Source organism: Trichechus manatus, unplaced genomic scaffold (genome assembly GCF_000243295.1).
Source record: "Trichechus manatus latirostris isolate Lorelei unplaced genomic scaffold, TriManLat1.0 scaffold00239, whole genome shotgun sequence".
Lineage (NCBI taxonomy): Eukaryota > Metazoa > Chordata > Mammalia > Sirenia > Trichechidae > Trichechus > Trichechus manatus.
In genome coordinates, this window is record NW_004444175.1 from 1,343,066 (window position 1) to 1,365,469 (window position 22,404).

A 22,404-nucleotide genomic window follows, 5' to 3' on the forward strand; every position below is an offset into this window, starting at 1 on the left:
CTTCTACATCCAAAAAATCAGTACAGTTCTCAGACAAATGTGCATTTGAAGTAAGAAAGGCTTAAAGGAGGAGTTAGAAGTCCACTCTGAAACTTTCTAATGTCTGAATCAGAACTTATCTTAAAGACCTTGAGGTAATTCAGTCCAAAGGCAAAGCCAGAGCTCTAGTCCAAAGGTCTATTTTAAATAGAAGTTGGACCCTGTCTTGCCAGGAAAATGGAGCTCTTAAATCAGGGTAAATTTCACTATAATCAAGAGGAACTGACATTGTCTCTCAAGAAGGATCAGACAATAGATTGTGATCGATCAAGAAGGGAGTCAGGATCAGTTTCAAAGGTCATTTAAAATACTTGTTGTGAGTTTACCCTCTCAATGGCCTTTAAGCACCCTCCCATACCTCTCCTTTTAAATACTCACTATGGTTTTTTTCTTGGTTATAGAACCTATATGACATTCCAGAGACTCAGCAGAGACAGCACACACAGCCTAGACCATTAGTCCCCAAACTTTGATGTACAAAAGGATTCTCCAGAGAGTAGAATCATCATAAATGTAAGCTCCCAAAACCCATCCCTCTGAGGTGATGATTTCAGATACTGTACCTTATCTCCCTTAATCCTCATGTGAGATCTCTAAGGAAGATGCTGTTTTCATCCTCATTTTGTAAATGAAGAAGCTGAAGCTGAAGAAGGTAATTTGGTCAAGTCTCTCCATCAGTAAGTGATAAAGCTGGTCTCATGTGCAGGGTGTCTGATGCCAGATCCTGAGTTGTATCTGCTTCCTGTCCACTTACAACCAGAGGAAGTTTGTGTTACTCAGAAAAAAATGAGAAATTTTAAAAGATGGTTTCTTTTCAGAAACATCTTTCCCCAAATCTAAGTTATTTTATTGTTAAACACCACACACACACACACACACACACACACACACACACACGCACGCACACACACACGTACGTGAATATTTTGTACTTTTTAAGCTGGCCTGGCAGTTATCCAAGCAAAATGAGGACACTTTTTTTGTTGTTAAATTTTACAGTATTTCAAAGAAAGTTAAATTATCAGAAAAGTGTAAGAATTATTTCTCCAGGGCTTAGAATTATTTATACAGCTACTACAACTTTCAAAATAATGTTGATGTATAATTACATTTGTTCTATTCACTTAAAAAAGAAAACAAAGAGGAACTCTCTTGACCTTATCAGGTTTACTGTTCCTTAATTAGTCAATTCCAAGTAAGCATTCCAGGCATTGTTGTACAATAGTTCCATCCTGTATTACAAAATATTTAGATGGTATGACGTATCTGAGCTATATTTACCTATGGTAGTTGGGTTTAGAACTTCTTTAGGGCACATACAGACCTGTAATCCAGCCAGTTTTCCAATTAGAGTTTTTTATAATACGCTATCCCTTCCCCCTTCCAGCCTCCTCTCAAATCTCTGTTTCTATAATCCATTTCCTCTCCTTTCTACCTGCCCCAGCATTTTCATCCCCATCCAAATGTATTTTAGCTACTGAACACCTTATTTCGCTCAGTGTCTTCAGTGTGCCCTCTAGATCTCCCCCGTAATGTGAATAAGCATTCTGTATGCTTTCCTCGCACACCTCCCACCCTGACTGTCCTGTATTCCAAAGCCTTTATTCAATAACCTCTCCTCATAGCAGGTGAAGGCCATCTGAATGCCCACTCTCTGCCGTCCCTCTTCATGGTTGTTCATACACCTGAAGGATACCTTCCCATCTTCCTCAATTACTTTAGACCCAGGGTCAGTCTTCTTCCACATCCAGTCCTCCACCAACATCCTTGACTCTTCGTCTGCACTCAGTCTCCTTCTATCATCGTTGGGAACATCTGTACCTATTAATGGCTCTGTCAGTGGGCTGGCCTTCCTCCTCTTCAATTCCAGAGAACTCCATCTTCACTCTATCTCAGCCACTTTTCAGTGTAGTCAAACTTTAACTTTCCCCATCCTCCATAGTGCCCCATTTCTAAGATCCCAAACTGAAAGTCAATTCACTCTTTAGAACTATAATCTGCCAGCTTCCTAGTTTCCTATTCTTTCACTCCCTCTGCCTCTTGACCTTCATACTAGCCCACAATCTCATACTCTACCTCAGTTCAGCTTGACTTGTCTTCCTGTTCAGTCTGGTACAATGATCAGACTATTCACTACCTCCCTAGAATCTCCCACTCCTTGGCCTCCTACTTTCCCAGGGCTTAGAATTATTTATGTAGCTACTACAACTTTTAAAATAATGTTGAAATGAAAACAAAAGGAACTCTCTTGGCCTTTTCAGGCTCATTGGTCCTTAATTAGTCTTTGTCTATAACTATCTCACTTTCTCCCTTGTTTTTACCAAACTATCTCTGCTCGTTGACCATTTCTTCACCTATTTAGTCTTTAATTCCTAGAAATCTGGCTTCTATTCACACTGCTATGCCGATGCTACCTCTTCCCCCACTTTGCTGGAACTCATCTAATCTCCTCACCACCAAATTGAGAGACTTCTGCTCATTTTTTGTCACCTTGATCTTCCTGTAGCATTTGACATTGTTGGCTGAATAAGTGCTTCTTCCTTCCAGTTCTAGCCCTCTCTCTCTTCCTCTGAGAAACTTGTTGTTATTAACAGCTGTTGAGTCAGCCCCCGAGTCATGGTGACCCCATGTGTTATTGAGTAGAACTGCTTCGTAGGGTTTCTTGGCTGTAATCTTTATCGAAGCAGTTCTCCAGGCCTTTCTCCCACAGATTTGCTTGGTGGGTTCAAACCACCAAGCTTTAGGTTAGCAGCTGATTGCAAACTGCTTGCTCCACACAGGCTCTTTCTGGGAAACTATGCTATCCTAATTCTCTTCTCGCCTCTACCTGCATCTTCTGGGTCTTTCTCCCCTTCCCCTAACTCCCAAAAGCTTAGTGTTTCCCAAGGTTATATCCTCATCTTCTTTTCAACCTATATATTTTTCCCTTATGAATCTAATCTACTCCTCATTTCCTTATATAGTAAGACTTCAAGCTTAAAGACAAACTGACCTAAATTCTGCCACTTACTAGAACAGAGTTTGGCACATAGCAGGTCTTCCATAGGTCATGAGAAGAACGAACTGTGAGAACATGAGAAAACCAATCAGCCTCTCTGGGCCTCAGTTTCATGGTGTCGTTGTGTGGATTAAATGCCAGACTATATAAAGAACCTTATCAGAAAATAACAGGTGCATAATAAACAGTTAACTTCCTTCCCCTATTACCTGTGTAAATAACTCAAAAATCTAAATCTATAATCTAGATTCACTCCAGAAGCCCAGACCCAAATGTATATCTCCCCCTCAATAGCCAGTTGCCCCTTCAATCCCAACAATTTGAAACTTCCCACTCCCCCAAACTAGTTCTGTTCTCTTTTCCAAAACCAGTTCTAGCCCATCCCAAACCAGCTCCTCTCTTCCTTATTTCTGTAATAACGCAATCATTCTCCCAAATACTGAGGTTCCAAACCACAAAAAAAATCATCTTTAATTCTTCTTTTATTCCTCCTTGTGTCCTATTGCCAAGCCCAAAAGCTCTATTTCCACAATGTTCTTCAACACCTTTTCTACACCCACTGCCAATCCTTCTTGTCCAGACCAGGACTGGTTCTTGTCGAGAACCCTCAATGGCTTCTTTAATGGTCTGTTCACCTTCTGTCTCTTTCTACCTCAATCCTGCAATGTTCACCTGCCTAAAAAAAATCCCTGGTCATGTCACTTCCCTGCTCAAAAGGCTACATGAAATCCTTTGCACTTGCTGAGTAGAGCAAACTCCTTAGCCTGGCAATCAGAGCCCTCGTAGTATGAGCAAACTTCTCACTATACATTTTCTGAGCACGCCCTGTGTTTCTTGCCTTCATGTCTTTGCTCCTGTGCTTCTTTTTGCCTGTAGAGCTTTCATCAGCAACTCTGCCTCCTGAAATCTGGCCGACCTTCAAGGCCCGGCTCAAGTCTACTGAAAGTCTTCCCTGATCCTTCAAGTTGGATTTGATTGCTTTTTTCCAATATTTTTATTTCTTTATGCCTTGTTTTAGTCTATGGTAATCAAGGGGATATATCTACCTTCTCCACTATATAATAAATTCCTTTCAGACAGGGAATGTGTCTTATTAATTTTTATATCCCAGCAAAATTCTTTGTACTGAAAATGCCATCTGTAAATATCTGCTACATTGGCATGTATATAACTTTAAGAAATCTCACACTGAAATTCAGTGTTTTTGAAACTGCTCGTTACAACCATTTGTCTATGTAGAAAAAAATGCAGCTTTCAAGGCTTCTTGTTGACATATCTCTTAGGAGTGGACAGAAAGGACTTAGAAGATAGATATTTATCATAGCTGTGAAGTATCTTCCCCACCCCCCTTCAGCCTCTTCCTTAAATCATACTGATGGCTGAGCTTACAGATAAAATGATCAATTTAGAGAAAAATAATCATTGTAGTTTTCTTTCCTGGCTAAGAAGACCAGAAAATAATTTCCCTTCTGAAGAGCCTTGTGTATGAGAGATAAAGAATGTATCAGTTCAGAAACAGCAACGGCAGGGATAATTTGTCAAGGCTTCAGACTGCTTTATAAAACCCACCCTGGACTTTTCAGTTCTTACAGTTAGCAAGTCTCAGAAAGCATGATGCAGCAGAAAGGGTTTTGGACTTATCCCAACTCAGCCACTGATAGGTCATGAAACCTTGTCAAAGTCACTCCTTGCTGTGGGCCTTAATTTCTCAATCATAAAATACAGACGTTAACGCAGTGGGTGACCGCTAAGGATCCTTCCATCCCTGACCCTCTCTAACTCCAACATGTAAGAGGTCTCTGCATCTGCAGCCATTTGAAAGCAGTACAGAGAAGGGATGAAGAATCTGAGCACCAAAGTCAGACTTGTGGTTGTTAGTTGCCACCAATCGATTCCAACTCATGGTGACCCCATGTGTGCAGAGGAGAACTGCTCTATAGGGTTTTCAAAGCTGCTACTTTTCAGAAGCAGATTGCCAGGCCTGTCCTCCAAGGTGCCTCTAGGTGGGTTTAAACCGCCAACCTTTCTACTAGTAGTCTAGAGTTTAATCATTTGCACCACGCGGGAACTTCTGTAGTCAGACCACTGGGGTCTAAATCCTGCCTTGGCCCCTCCAGCTGTGGGACATTACGGAAGAGACATAACTTTTCTGTTCTCAGTTTCTTCATCTGTAGGAAGGTTAGGATGATGTCAATAATAGTAACAGCCTCATAGGGTTATTGTAAGGGTTATAAAAGATATGTAAATTGCTTAGTATAATGTCTGGCAAATAGCAGGCACTTGATGAATTTAATAATTAGTCACTTAAATGAGTCTATTTTCAAAAACAGTAATTGTACCACGGAGGACACTAGCTGAAGCATCTTCTGTAGGTATATGCCCAGGTATGTCCACAGACATGAGGCAGCCAGTAAATGGCCTTGGCAAATCTGAAGGCAGATGTTACAAACTGGTAGCTCACAAGCTGTATGCCTCATGAAACTGTTTTCTTAGTATAAACGGTGTTGGTTTTGTTGTGCTGCTGCTGTTGTTGTTGTTACTACTGTTGTTGTTTAATTGAATTAGTTTCCAGCACGTCAATATCAGAATTTCACATTTCTGGCTTCTTTTGAAAAATCTGAGTAGCTGGAAAGATTGAACATGCACTTTTGCATGGCATCAAAGATTAGAGCTTCCCCTTAAAGTTCCCATCACTCCCTATTGTCCTCCACCCAGTCTGCTCCTCTCATATATACTACATGCCTTGCATCTCTATGGGATATCCTAGGGTATAAAAACAGCTATTCTTCTCCATTAAAGAAAACCCATAATTTTCCCATCACATGGAGAGAATCTAAGAAGGAACCAAAACACAGACGGAAGTGAAGCTGAAACATGGAGTCAGAGGGAGCTCTAATTACATCTTTTGAACCTGGATCCAGCCCTGCCTGAAATCCATACATCCTTAGATTTCCCAGTTACATGAGTCATTAAATCCCCTTTTTAGCTGAAGTAGCTTTATTTAGATTTTTGTCTCTTATAACCAAAAGAGACCTGAATAATTCCATGGCTAGGGTGGCCAACTCATCTGGTTTTATCACTGAAAATTCTGCATCTCCAGAAACTTCTCAATCCCAGGCAAACTGGAACGGTTATTACCTATCCATGGCAGAGTTGTGATGCAAAGTCAATTTAGAAAAAAAAAAAAAACCGCTTGCCATCAACTAGATTCTGACTGATAGCAACAACACAGAACAGGGTAGAACTTCCCCATAGGGTTTCTGAGGCCGCAAATCTTTTACAGAAACAGACTGCTACATCTTCCTTCCATGGAGCGGCTGGTAAGTTTGAACCACTGACCTTTCGGTTAGCAGGCAAGAGCTTAACCACTGTGCCACCAAGGCTCCTTCAAAGTCAATAACAATCATCAATGCCTATGCTTTCCACTTCTCTATATCTCTCACTTTCATTTCCAAACCTCATTATCATATTATTAAAAAATAATGTAGCACAGGAAACAAGTGTTGGCAAGGGTGTGGAGAAATTAGAACCCCCATCCATTGCTGATATGGGATTATAACATGGTACAGCCCCTGTGAAAATAGTCTGGCAGCTTCTCAAAAAGTTAAACATAGACCTACTATATGATACAGAAATTTCACTCTTAGGTACATACACAAAAGAATTAAAAACAGGGACTCAAACAGATACTTGTACACTAATGTTCATTGCAGCATCACTCACAGTAGCCAAAAGGTAGAAACAACCCAAGTGCCCATCAACAGATGAATGGATAAATAAGATGTGGTATAGACGTACAATGGAATATTATTCAACCACAAAAAGAAATGAAGTTTTGACATATGCTGTGACACAAATGAACCTCGAAAATATTATTCTTAGTGAAATAAGTCATACATGAAAAGACAAACACTGTATGATTCCACTTAATAGGAAACGTCTAGAATACACAAATGCATAAAGACCAAATATCATTAGTAGTTACGGGATGGTCGGGGGAATGAGGAGCTATTGCTTAAGGGTTACAGAGTTTCTGTTAAGATGATGACAAAATCTGAAAGCAGATAGTGGTGGTTGTACAAATGGTGAACGTAATTAATGTCACAAGTTGTACACGTAAAAATGGTTGAAATAGCAAATGTTTTGCATTATATATATTTCACCACAATAAAAAAAATTTTTTTTAATGGACTAGAACTTGGTTCCTAATACCTTTCTCCAATAAAATGAACCAGGGCTGCTTGGAAAATTGGCTGATTCTAGAGCTGGGGCAAAGCATCTTATAGGAGAAAGTAAAGAAGGGCTCAAAAAAACAAAATGATGGGGGCACTTTGAAGAGAGACAAAAGCTAACTGAAAGAGCTCCCAGTAGCCAAAGCTGCAACCATCTGAGCAACAAAATAAATAATATAATATTGGATTACAGCCCAAAGTATAAAATAAATATCCATGAGTCCATACTGATGTAAATAAATGACTCTTCCTTATAGACAAATTCCAAAAATTTTTATGTAGATATTCTCCCCTCCAGGAGATGGAACTTAACTTCCTACCCCCTTGGGATTGGGCTATGCATAGTGACTTGCTTCCAAGGAGTAGAGTATGGAAAAGGATGAAAAAAGTAACTTTACAATGGAAAGAAACCTGACTACCAAGGATTACGTCAACAGTGATGAGTCAAGTTGACAATATGTAACCTTAATAGAATGTGATGAGAATGATACCTCATCCAAGAAACACAGACCTCTGTCTAACCTTGAGAAAAACATTGAAGAAGCCCAAATTGAGGGAATAGTCTTTAAAAATCCTGACAAGTACTTCTCAAAACTGTCAACAACTCCCGATTCAAATACCAACAGCATTCTTTAATGAGATGGAAAAACTAATCACTTACTTTATATGGAAAGGAGAGAGGCCCAGGATAAGTAAAGCATGATTGAAGAAGAAGAGCAAAGTAGGAGGCTTCACACCTACTGTACAGCTACGGTAGTCAAAACAGCCTGGTACTGATGTAACAACAGACACATTCACCAACGGAACAGAATCGAGAACCCAGATGTAAATCCTTCCACCTATGGTCACCTGATCTTCCACAAAGGACAAAATTCATTAAATGGGGAAAAGATAGTCTTTTTAACAAATGATGCCAGCAAAACTAGATCTCCATCTGCAAAAAAAAGAAATGGGACCCATACTTCACTCCATACACAAAAACTAATTCAAAATGGATCAAAGACCCAAACACAAAAACAAAAACTAAAAAGATCATGGAAGAAAAAAATAGTGTGAAAGCTAGAGACTCTATTATACTGCATAAATAGGATATAAATCATAACTAACAATACACAAATGCTACAAGATAAGCTAGATAACTGGGATCTTCTAAAAATTAAACACACTCATCAAAAGACTTCACCAAAAGAGTAAAAAGAGAACCTACAGATCGGGAAAAATTTTTTGGCTATGACATATTCGACAAAGTTCTGATCTCTAAAATTTATAGGAAAACCCAACACCTCTACAACAAAAAGACAAATTATCCAATTTAAAAATGGGCAAAGGAAATGACAGACACCTCACAAAGAAGACATTCAAGCGGCCAACAGACACATGAGGAAATGCTCGCGATAACTAGCCATTAGAGAAATGCAAGTTAAAACCACAGAGAGATACCATCTCACCCCGGCATTACTGGCAGGAATCAAAAACGCTGGAAATAACAAATGTTAGAGGAGCTGCGGGGAGATCGGAACTCTTATGCTCTGCTAGTGGGAACGCATAATGATACAACCATTTTGGGAAATGATATGGCGCTTCCTTAGAAAGCTAGAAATAGAAACACCATATGATCCAGCAATACCGCTCCTAGGAATATATCCTAGAGAAATAAGAGCCATCACACGAATAGACGTGTGCCCACTCATGTTCATTGCAGCATTGTTCACAATAGCAAGAAGATGGAAACAACCTAGATGCCCATCAACAGATGAATGGATAAACAAACTATGGTACATACACAGAATGGAGTATTATGCAATGATAAAGAACAATGATGAATCTGTGAAGCATCTCATAACATGGATAAGACTGGAGAACATTATGCTGAGTGAAATAACTCAATCACAAAAGGACAAATATTGTTTGAGACCTCTATTGTAAAAACTTATGAAAAAGTTTATGCACAAAAAGTAACAATCTTTGTTGGTTACGAGGGATGGGAGGGGTGGGGGGGAATACTAAACAGACAATAGATAAGTGGTATCTTTGGTGAAGGGTGAGACAGTACACAATATTGGGGAAGCCAGCACAACTTGTACAAGGAAAGGTCATGGAAGCTCCATAAACACATCCAAACTCCCAGAGGGACTGAATTGCTGGGCAGATAGCTGTGGGGATTGTGGTCTCGGAGAACATCTAGCTCAACTGGCATAACACAGTTTATAAAGACAATGTTCTACATTCTACCTTGGTGAGTAGCGTCTGGGGTCTTAAAAGCCCATGAGCAGCCATCTAAGATACTCCACTGGTCTCACCCTTCGGGAGCAAGGGAGAATGAAGAGAACAGGATACAAGGAAAAGATTAGTCCAAAGGACTAATGGACCACAGCAACCAAGGCCTCCACCAGACTGAGTCCAGTACAGCTAGATGGTGCCCAGCTACTACCACTGACTGCTCTGACTGGGATCACAACAGAGGGTTCTGGCCAGAGCTGGAGAAGGATGTAGAACAAAATTCTAACTCACAAAAAAAGACCAGTTTTACTGGCCTAAAGGAGAAACCCCGAGAGTATGGCCCCCAGACACCCTTTTAGCTCAGTGATGAAGTCACTCCCGAAGTTCACTGTTCAGCTGGGGATTGGACAGCCCCATAAAACAAAACAGGAATAATGAGGGAAAGCAGTCCAGGGACAAGGACTAGAAGGCAGGAGGGAACAGGAAAGCTGATGATAGGGAACTCAAGGTTAGGAAGGGACATGTCATGGGATTGTTAACCATTGTCATAAAACAATATGTGTACTAACTGTTTAATGAGAAACTATTTGTTCTGTAAACTTTCATCTAAAGTACAAAAAAAAAGAATTATCTATGTGAGATCAAACTGACAACAGCAACTCAAAACATTTGGTGGGAAGCCTAGGGGACAGTGAGTTGAAGATAATGGTGATGGAATAATTTGGAAAAAGATAGTGAGAATAGCAGCACAACTGGAAGAATGTAATTGATATCACTGGATAGTACATGTAGAAATTTTTGAAATGGTGTATCTTTGGCTATTTTCAACAACAACAAAAAAAAGGTCCTCCAAGGTCGAGAAGGTAAGAGTGTTGACATGTTGTGGGGTTGTTAACCAGTGTCATAAAACAACACATATACTGACTGTTTCATGAGAAACTATTTGTTCTGTAAACCTTCATCTAAAGTACAATAAAAAAAATTTTTTTTTAAAAAATGGGAAAAGGAAATGAACTGACACTTCACCAAAGAAGACATTCAGGCGGCTAACAGACACATGAGGAAATGCTTGTGATCACTAGCCATTAGAGAAATGCAAATCAAAATTACGAAGAGATACCATCTCAACTCAACATTACTGGCATGAATCAAAAAAAAACAGAAAATAACAAATGTTGGACAGACTGCAGGGAAATTGGAACTCTTATGCACTGCTGGTGGGAATGCAAAATGGTACAACAATTTTGGAAAACAATATGGCACTTCCTTAAAAAACTAGAAATAGAAATACCGTATGATCCAGCAATCCCACTCCTAGGAAAATATCCTAGAGAAATAAGAAGCGTCACATGAATAGACATATGCGTACTCATGTTCACTGCAGTATTATTCAAATAGCAAAAAGATGGGAACAACTCAAGTGCCAATCAACAGATGAATGGATAAACTATGGTACATACACACAATGGAGTATTATGCAACAATAAAGAACAAGGATGGCAAAACATCTCACAACATGGATGAATCTAGAAGGCATTATGCTGGTGAAATAAGTCAATCACAAAAGGACAAATACTGTATGAGACCACTATTATAAAAACTCATGAAAAGATTTGTTTACACAGAGAAAGAAACAATCTTTGATGGTTACAAAGGAGGGGAGGGATGGGGAGGCAAAAACACTAACTAGACAATAGATAAGTGGTAATTTTGGTGAAGGGTAAAATAGTACACGATACTGGGGAAGCCAGCACATCTTGACCAAGGCAAATTCACAGAAGCCTCATAGACACATCGAAACTCTCATAGGGATCCAGTTACTGGGCTGAGGGCTGTGGAGACCAGGGTCTCGGGGGACATCTAGCTCTATTGGCACAACATAGTTTATAAGGAAAATGTTCTACATCCTACTATGGTGAGTAGCATCTGGGTTCTTAAAAGCTTGTGAGTGGCCATCTAAGATATGTCTACTGGTCCCACCCCATCTGGAGCAAGGGAGAATGAAGAAAACCAAAGACACAAGGGAAGGATTAGTCCAAGGAACTAATGGAACACAACTACCACAGCCTCCTCCAGACTAAGTCCAGCACAACTAGATGGTGCCTGGCTACTACCACTGACTGCTCTGACAGGGATCACAATAGAGGGTCCTGGTCAGAGCTGGAGAAAAATGTAGAACAAAATTCTAACTCACAAAAGAAGACCATATTTATTGGTCTGACAGAGACTGGAGAAATCCTGAGAGCATGGCCCCCAGACACCATTTGAACTCAGTACTGAAGTCACTCCTGAGGTTCACCCTTCAGCCAAAGATTAGACAGGCCCATAACACAAACAATAATACACATAATTCAACCATGTATACGAGACTAAATGGGCACACCAGCCCAGGGGCAAGGACCAGAAGGCAGGAGGGCACCGGAAAGCTGGATGAATGGAAATGGGAAACCCAAGGTGGAGAAGGATAGAGTACTGACACGTCGAGGGATTGGCAACCAATGTCACAAAACAATATGTGTATTAATTGCTTAATGAGAAACTAATTTGCTCTGTAAACCATCACCTAAAGCACAATTTAAAAAAATTAATAAATATTATTAAAAAATAATAAAAAGAAAATTGTTTACTGATTTGACGAGAATCAGAGGACCAAAGAATATTTGCAACTTAAAATCTCCAGCTAAACTTTCTTGTATACTTTTTCAGTTGGGCTTTCATGGAATTGCCTAGTTAAAGATCCTGGAGATCATAGCATGGCAAATGACAAACTTGATTTAAAAAAATATATACATTGCCTTGCATACTTAATTTACTTTAATTAAATAATCTCCCACAGGAAGAAAAAAAATAATGTACCACAGAAAACAAGTGTTGGCAAGGATGTGGAGAAATTAGAACTCTCATCCATTGCTGGTGGGACTGTAAAATGGTACAGCTGTTGTGAAAATAGTTCGGCGGCTTCTCAAAAAGGTAAAAATAGAACTACCATATGATTCAGCAATTTCACTCCTAGGCATATACCCCAAAAAAATGGAAAGCAGGGACTCAAGTAGATACGTGCACACTCGTATTCATTGCAGCATTCATTATTCACAGTAGCCAAAAGGTAGAAACAACCCAAGAGCCCATCAACACTTAGACTCTGAAACACTTGAAGTTGCCATGAATTAACTCGACAAGAACTGGTTTGGTTTTGGTTTTGGTTTTGTTCTAATTCTAGATAGGATCCTGGAACAGAAAAAGCACATTGAGGGAAAGCTGGTGAAACCTGAATAAAATATCAATTTAGTTAATAAAACCAAAAAAACCAAACCCATTGCCATTGAGTCGACTCTGACTCACATCAACCCTAAAGGAAAGAGTAGAACTGCCCAGTAGGGTTTCTGAGGAGCAGTTGGTGGATTCGAACTGCTGACCTTTTGGTTAGCAGCCTGAGCTGTTAGCCACTGCACCACCAGGGCTCCAATTTAGTTAATAGTAATATACAGTAATAAGGTTAGTTTCTTAAAGTAAAATATTAATAATGTTAGTTTCTTAATGTGACAAATATACTTGATAACATAAAATGTAAACAATAGGGGGAACTGAGTGAGCGGCATGTAGGAATTTTCTGTGCTATCTTGCAACTATTCTGGAAATCTAAAACTACTCTAAAATAAAAATTTTATTAAAATAGTAACAACGGACCAGCTGATATACTACAGGAGAGGCCCTCTGTAAAGAATGATGCTGCTTCATCTATTTCAAAAACTTAACATTAAAAAAAAAAAAAACATTATTCCTTTTTTTATTGTGCTTTAAGTGAAAATTTACAGTTCAAGTTAGTTTCTCATACAAAAATTTATACATACATTGTCACTCTCCCTATAATGTGACAGCACACTCCTGCTTTCTACCCTAGATTTCCTGGGTCCATTCAGCCACCTCCTGTCCCTTTTTGCCTTCTTGTCTCACCTCTGGACAGGAGCTGTCCATTTAGTATCATGTAGCTACTTGAGCTAAGAAGCACTCTCTTCACTAGTATCATTTTATGTCTTATAGTCCAGTCTAATGTTTGTCTGAAGAGTTGGCCTCGGAAATTTCAGTTCTGGGCTAAAAGAGAGTCCTGGGGCCATATCTTCCAGGGTCCCTCCAGTCTCAGTCAGACCGTTAAGCCTGGTCTTTTTACTAGAATTTGAGTTCTATACCCCACTCTTCTCCTGCTCCGTCAAGGACTCTCCGTTGTGTTCCCTGTCAGGGTGGTCATTGGTGGTAGCCAGGCACCATCTAGTTCTTCTGGTCTCAGGCTGATGCAGTCTCTAGTTTATGTGGCCCTTTCTGTCTCTTGGGCTAATACTTTTGTTGTGTCTTTGGTGTTCTTCATTCTCCTTTACTCCAGGTGGGTTAGGACCAACTGATGCATCTTAGATGGCTGCTCATTAGCATTTAAGACCCCAGAAGCCACTCACCAAAATGGGATGCAGAACATTTTCTTAATAAACTTTGCTATGCCAATTGACCTAAATGTCCCATGAAACCATGGTCCCCAGACCCCTGCCCCTGCTATTCTGTCCCTTGAAGTGTTTGGTCATATTCAGGAAACTTCTTAGCTTTTGATTTAGTCCAGTTGTGCTGACTTCCCCTGTAGTGTGTGTTGTCCTTCCCTTCACCTAAGATAACTCTTGTCGACTATCTACTTAATGAATACCCCTTTCCCTCCCTCCCCACCCTCGTCACCATCAAAAAATGTTTTCTTCTGTGTTTAAACCTTTTATTGAGTTCTTATAATAGTGGTCTCACACAATATTTGTCCTTTTGCAGCTGACTAATTTCTCCCAGCATAATGTTTTCCAGATTCATCCATGTTATGAGATGTTTCCCAGAGTCATTGTTATTCTTTATCACTGGGTAGTATTCCATCGTGTGAATATATCATAATTTGTTTATCCATTCATCTGTTGATGGGCACCTAGGTTGTTTCCATCTTTTTGCTATTGTGAACAATGCTGCAATGAACATGAGTGTGCATTCGTGTGACAGCCCATATTTCTCTAGGATATATTCCAAGGAGTAGGTTAAAAAACGAACTTTAGAAAAGAAGGATTTCTTGTGTTTTGTACATTTTCTATATAAAGGAACAAGAGCCCAGTGTCATCTCTCTGGACACCTTTTCCCAATATAATTGCAAGTTAGTTGTACCATAAGATTTGATTGACCCACTTAGAATTTTGGTTCTTTCAATCATTCATTAAGCTTACAGACTAAATTAATGTTTGTTCTTACATGTCTTGGCAGAACAAATTAATGGTATTTGAACAAATTAATAACCTCAGCTCCTAACTCCTGTGAATTTGTCAGGTTATAATTTGAGTTTCTGAAGCCTGTACACAGGAGAGCATCTGGACAGGAATATGCTCTCCTCTCCTTTCAATACACAGAAGCCCTGGTGGCACAGTGGTTAAGAGCTTGGCTGCTAACCAAAAGGCTGGCATTTCGAATCCACCAGCTGCTCCTTCGAAACCCTATGGGGCAGTTCTACTCTGTTCCACAGGGTCACTATGAGTCGGAATTGACTCAATGGCAACGGGTTAACGGGTTTATCAACACACATACCAAGCTATCCTTAATGAGTGTTAGAAGAAAGCCCCAGAGGAGGAGCAAACCTCATCACACTTTCTTGTCAAAGCATTGAGAAGCTGGCCCAGTGGCCTAGTAAAAGACAGATGGTAACACCCAACACAAATCCTCACGGTAAGGAAGTAACTCATTCACTCAACAACACTTGAACACCTGAGCTAAGAATACAGCAATGACAGGCACTGAAGGGTTTCCAGTCCTACTTCAGGGACAAAATAGCAACATGTTAAACAGGAGACATAGAGATGTTAAGCAGGTGAAATTGAGGAGTACTTGAAATATGCAATTGAGTATTCAACTAGCACATCAGAAGTGGTGAGTAGTAGGAGTAAATATCCGGCTCGTGAGCAAACTCTGATCATGTGCCTCCCATTAATTCCTCTTGTAGGCATGCAGAGGATGCATAAATGATTAAGACACAGTCACTGAGTGCCCTCAAGGCACTCGCTGTCTGCGGACTAGGATAAGGGAAGTATACAGATAGTTACAAGCGCAAAGTAGGAGGTAATGTGTGCCCCAAGAAAAGTACAAAGTGCTCCCGCCGCTCTTAGAGGAAGAGATTAAATCTAGTGAAAGGCAGATAGCATTCTGAGATAGGCTTGAATTGTGGTACAAACTAGACAGGTTGGAATGGAGATATTACAAGCCAAAGAACAGCTTCAGGAAAATCATTCAAGTCTTCCGGTTTACCCAGGATACGTGTAAATAATTCTTGAGAAATGTGGCTTTAAAAAAGAACCATGATAGATTCTAAATCTAAGGGCAAAAGTGGGATGAGGAGTGCAATATTTACAAGCTCTGGACACATCTCCCATCAGATTGCCTACTTGTTTTAAGGGGAAAAATAGTAACTACATGGTGGAGAAACCAGACAGCACTCTGATTAAATAATCAGAATTAACATGACCAACGAGGAGCAGATGGACATCATGTGCCACCAGATGCAATGCCCTGAGAAGGACACAACATCCCTTTTGTAGTTTTCTAGCCAAATATGATTACATGAAGTTAGTCACAAGGAAACATTATACAAACCCAAACTGAGAAACATGCTAGAAAATAACTGGCCCAGTGCAAAATGGTCAGCGTCATAAAAGACAAAGAAAGGTCAGCAGCTCCTCCAGATTAGAAGAAATGAAAGAGACAAGATGACTAAGTGCATGATCTTGGACTAGATCCTGCACTGGAGGGGGGAAATACGAAAAGGGATTTTACTGGGACAACTGATTGACAAAATTTGAAAATAGACTATAGATTAGGAAAAAAGTAGCATATTCATATTAAATTTTCTAAATGTAATAACTGCACAGTGGTTATGTAAGAGAATATTCCTGTTTTTAGGAAAGACACACTGAAGTATTAGAGGTAAAGGGGCATGGTGTACGCCACCTACTCACAAATGATTTTTAAAAAATAAACAATAGTATGTGTATATGGCTGAAGAGAAAGTGAATGAGAAAACAAATGTGGTAAAATGTGACTGTGTAAAAGGTATATGGAGTCAGAGGGAGTTCTGGTATTATTCCTGCAGCTCGTTGGTAGTTTGAAATTATTTCAAAATAAAAACTATTTTTAAAGTAAAGATCCTAGAAAATATTAAAATCAAAATTATTTTCATGGATAAAATTTTCATATCCAAGTTTTATTATGGTACAAATGTTTTTACATAACTGTAAATTACTATTTATATAGTACTTGGGCACCCACCCATCTGTCAGTTTGTCCTACTGTGAGGGCTTGTGTGTTGCTGTGATGCTGAAAGCTATGCCACCAGTATTCATATACCGGCAGGGTCACCTGTGGTGGACAGGTTTCAGCTGAGCTTCCAGGCTAAGTAAGGCAGACTAGGAAGAAGGACCTGGTGGTCTACTTCTGAAAAGAATTAGCCAGTGAAAACCTTATGAATAACAGTGGAACACTGTCTGATATAGTGCCATAAGAAGAGCTCCTCAAGTTGGAAGTCACTCAAAATATGACTAGGGAAGAGATGCCTCCTCAAACTGGAGTTGACTTTAATGACGTGGATGGAGTCAAGCTTTCGGGACCTTCGTTTGCTTATGTGGCAAGATTCGAAATGAGAAGAAACAGCTGCAAACATCTATTAATAATTTCAACATGTAATGTACGAAGTATGAATCTAGGAAAATTGGAAACTGTCGAAAATTAACTAGAACGCATAAACATCAATATCCTAGGCATTAGTGAGCTGAAATGGACTGGTGTTTGCCATTTTGAATCAGACAATCATATGGTCTACTACGTCAGGAATGACAGCTTGAAGAAGAATGGAGTTGCATTCATCGTCAAAAAGAACATTTCAAGATCTGTCCTGAAGTACAGTGCTATCGGTGATAGGATAATATCCATACACCTACAAGGAAGACCAGGTAATACGACTATTATTCAAATTTATGCACAAACCACTAAGGCCAAAATGAAGAAATTGAAGATTTTTATCAACTTCTGCAGTCTGAACTTGATCAAACATGCATTCAGGATGCATTGATAATCACTGTTGATTGGAATGCAAAATTTGCAGAGAAAGAAGGCTCAGTTGTTGGAAAATATGGTCTTGGTGATAGAAATGATGCTGGAGATCGAATGATAGAATTTTGCAAGACCAACGACCTATTCATTGCAAATATCTCTTTTCACCAACATAGACAGCGACTATACACATGGACCTTGCCCAATGGAATACACAGGAATGAACTACATCTGTGGAAAGAGAAGATGGAAAAGCTCAATATCATCAATCAGAACAAGGCCAGGGGTCAACTGCGGATCAGACCATCAATTGGTCATATGCAAGTTCAAGCTGAAACTGAAGAAAATTAGAACAAGTCCAAGAGAGCCAAAGTACAACCTTGAGTATATACTAACTGAATTTAGAGACCATCTCAAGAATAGATTTGACATGCTGAACACTAATGACCAAAGACCAGACCAGCTGTGGAATGACATCAAACACAAAGAAAGCAAGAGGTCATTAAAAAGACAGGAGAGAAAGAAAAGTCCTAAATGGGTGTCAGAAGAGACTCTGAAACTTGCTCTTGAACCTTGAGCAGCTAAAGCAAAAGGAAAAAATGATGAAGGTAAAGAGCTGAACAGAAGATTTCAAAGGATGGCTGGAGAAGACACAGTATTATGATGACATGTGCGAAGACCTGGAGATAGAAAACCAAAAGGGAAGAACATGCTCAGCATTTCTCTAGGTGAAAGAACTGAAGAAAAAATTCAAGCCTCGAGTTGTAATACTGAAGGATTCTACAGGGAAAATATTAAACGATGCAGGAAGCATCAGAAGAAGATGGAAGGAATACACAGAGTCACTATACCAAAGAGAATTGGTCGACATTCAACCATTTCAGAAGGTAACATATGATCAGGAACTGACAGTACTGAAGGAAGGAGTCCAAGCTGCACTGAAGGCATTGGCAAAAAACAAGGCTCCAGGAACTGACGGAATACCAATTGAGATGTTCCAACAGATGGATGAAGCACTGGAAGTGCTCACTCATCTATGCCAAGAAATTTGGAAGACAGCTACCAGGCCAACTGACTGGAAGAGATGCATATTTATGTCTATTCCCAAGACAGGTGATCCAACCAAATGTGGAAATTATCAAATAATATAATTAATATCACATGCATGCAAAATTTTGCTGAGGATCATTCAAAAGCTGTTGCAGCCATATATCAGCAGGGAACTGCCAGAAATTCAAGCCAGATTTAGAAGAGGACGTGGAACCAGGGATATCATCACTAATGTCTGATGGATCCTGGCTGAAAGCAGAGAATACCAGTAAGATGTCGATCTATGTTTTATTGACTATGCTAAGGCATTTGACTTTGTGGATCATAACAAATTATGGATAACCTTGCAGAGAACGGGAATTCCAGAACACTTAATTGTGCTTATGAGGAATCTATATACGGATCAAGAGGCAGTGGTTCAAACAGAACAAGGAGATACTGCATGGTTAAAAGTCAGGAAAGGTTGTGCATCAAGGTTGTATCCTTTCACCATACCTATTCAATCTGTACATTGAGCAAATAATCCGAGAAGCTGGACTATATGAAGAAGAAGGCAGCATCAGGATTGGAGGCAGACTCATTAACAACCTGCGTTATGCAGATGACACAACCTTGCCTTGCTGAACGGGAAGAGGACTTAGAGCACTTACTGATGAAGATCAAAGATGACAGGCTTCAGTATTGATTACACCTCAACATAAAGAAAACAAAAATTCTCACAACTGGACCAATAAGCAGCATCATAATAAATGGAGAAAAGATTGAGTTTGTCGGGATTTCATTTTACTTGAATCCACAATCAACACCCATGGAAGCAGCAGTCAAGAAACCAAAAGACGCATTGCATTGGGCAAATCGGCTGCAAGAGATCTCTTTAAAGTGTTAAATAGCAAAGATGTCACCTTGAGGACTAAGGTGCACCTGACTCAAGCCCTGGTGTTTTCAATCACCTCATACGCATGCAAAAGCTGGACAGTGAATAAGGAAGATCGAAGAAGAATTGACGCCTTTGAACTGTGGCGTTGGCGAAGAATATTGAATTTACTATGGACTGCCAAAAGAATGAACAAATCTGTCTTGGAAGAAGTACAACCAGAATGCTCCTTGGAAGCAAGGATGGCGAGACCGTGGCTCACATACTTTGGACATGTTGTCAAGAGGGATCAGTCTCTGGAGAAGGACATCATGCTTAGTAAAGTAGAGGGTCAGCAAAAAAGAGGAAGACCCTCAACAAGATGGAGTGACACAGTGGCTGCAACAAGGGGCTCAAGCATAGCAACAATTGTGAGGATGGCGCAGGACCGGGCAGTGTTTCGTTCTGTTGCGCATGAGTCAGAACCGACGCAATGGCACCTAGGAACAACAACAACATAGTACTTGAAACTTTAACGTCTTCTTATTCATTTAATATTGTCTTATTTAAATATTTTCACGTATCAACATAGTACACATAGCCATCACTTTAAATAACTATATAGTTTTCTATCACTTAAATCATTCTTCTGTTACTGGAGATTGCTGTTACTTCCAGTTACTTCCTCACTTTCGAGGATGCCACAGGACTGGGCACTGTTTTGTTCTGTTGTACATAGGGTTGCTATGAGTTGGCACCGACTTGATGGCACCTAACAACAACCAGCTAACCAAAAAGTTGGAAGTTCAAGTACACCCAGAAGTAGCTAGGAAGAAAGACCTGGCAATCTACTTCTGAAAATTCAGTCATTGAAAATTCTATGGAGCACAGTTCTACTCTGACACACATGGCGTTGCCCTGACTTGGAAAAATCACCACACCGGTTCCCTGACCTGTACAGTGAGGTCTGTTACAGTAGGAAAGACCCAGCAACTCCACCAGAACTGCCTATACCTAGAAAATTGTAAACCAGAAGCAAAACTCAGCAACTGTTTTTCTTTGACTCACTTTTAGATAGTCGAATAGTCAAAATTACATAGATTAAAATCCATTCATGGGGGAGGACATCTTCCATACTCATGAGTGGTGTCCAAACAAAAACACCCAAACCCACTGCTGTCGTCGAGTAGATTCTGACTCTGCAGATACTCAAGTAGATTCTACTCTGTCCTATAGGGTCACTATGAGTTGGAATCAACTCGAAGGCAATGGGTTTGGTTTGGTTTTGGATATTCGTACCATTGCCAGACAACAGCTTTCACACACACGCACACACACACACACCATTCTCCAAGCCCAATAAGCAAAGCAAACTGGGAAAGAGAAGGATGCACAAGGGGCTAAGCTGATTCACCACCAACTCAGCTGGAAAGCTTTTCTTATTAAAACACAACATAGCAGATCAAACTTGCCCATGCTCAGATGCACTGATTTAGTAAATGTGTCTTATTCTTACAAAACTTCCAAGATTTTAATACAGAAACTGACTAGTTTAAAAAAAAAGAAAGAAATGTACTCTGACTATAAATGTATTTGGGGAGCTTGAGTATAAAATGACAAAAGAATAATTTTGTATGTGATGATAATTATGTCGGGCTAAAGACCAATTCAAGTTAATGTTTGTAAACAAGGAACAACAATTACCAATTTCAACAATTAGGAGCTGGTTTGTGAAGGATAAGAAGAGCATGGGACTTGGTGAATACCCTATCTCTGTTTTTAGGAAAATATATACACACATATTAGGTGTGTCTCTCCTAGGAACTATAAAATATGTGGAATACATGTGGAACGCAAACACTTGAGTTCTTACCAACACACACTAACGAACAAGGGCAAAGGTTTCAAAAATATGCCTACCACAAAGGAAATTCAGAGGTCATGGAAGTAATCAATATTTTGGTTTTAGAGTTGGTTACACAGATATATGCATTTGTCAAAACTCATAAAACTGTTCACTTAAGATCCGTACATTTTGTTCCAGGTAAAGTATGTCTCACAAAGTGCAGTGGCAACACAAAAAAAGTTGGATGTCAGCAGACCTGCTCTATCACTAACCAGTTCTGGGCACTTGAGCAAGTCACATAGCTTCAGTTTCCTCATCTGAAGAATATCTTTTAAATAAAAAATATTTAAATATGAATAAGGAAGACCGAAGAAGAATTGATGCCTTTGAATTATGGTTGGTGAAGAATATTGAATATACCATGGACTGCCAGAAGAACAAATAAACCTGTCTTGGAAGAAGTAGAGCCAGAATGCTCATTAGAAGTGAGGATGGCAAGACTTTGTCTCACATACTTCAGACATGTTATCAGGAGGGACCAGCCCCTGGAGAAGGACATCATGTTTGGTAAAGTAGAGGGTGAGCGAAAAAGAGGAAGACCCTTGACAAGATGGACTGACACAGCGGCTGCAACAATGGGCTCAAACATAGCCATGATTGTGAGGATGGCGCAGGACCAAGCTGTGTTTTGTTCTGTTGTACATGGGGTCGCTATGAGTTGGAACTGATACGACGGTACCTAACAACAACAACAACAAATATGGGTTAAGCAATGTTTCAGTTCCCTATCAGCTTTAAGAGTCGAATAGATTTTTTTTTTATTAGCAATGAATTTATGGAAACTATTAACCTGACTTAAGACTCTGAAAATTTTAACTTAAAAAGTCTCAATTACAGTTCTGGCAAAATGGCGCTCTAGGCAGAAGCACCACACCGTCCCTCCACAGCAAAGATCCGAAAAACTAAGCCGAACAGAGAATACAACAATCCTGAAACCCTAAAACAGCAAATGAAGAGATAAAGAACTCAGCCAAGCACCAAATGGAGTGAGAAAACTGACAGA

At 39.7% G+C, this 22,404-nt stretch overlaps 1 long non-coding RNA gene across 1 annotated transcript in view; it reads right to left on the minus strand.

Annotated features, from left to right (window-relative positions):
- Nucleotides 1-610: 610 nt before the first annotated feature.
- LOC111822932 (uncharacterized) overlaps nt 611-22,404 on the minus strand; it is a 66,474-nt gene continuing 44,680 nt past the window's right edge. Inside the window, exon 5 of the long non-coding RNA XR_002826010.1 lies at nt 611-788. This is a non-coding gene — a long non-coding RNA (uncharacterized LOC111822932). The remainder of the gene's footprint in view (nt 789-22,404) is intronic.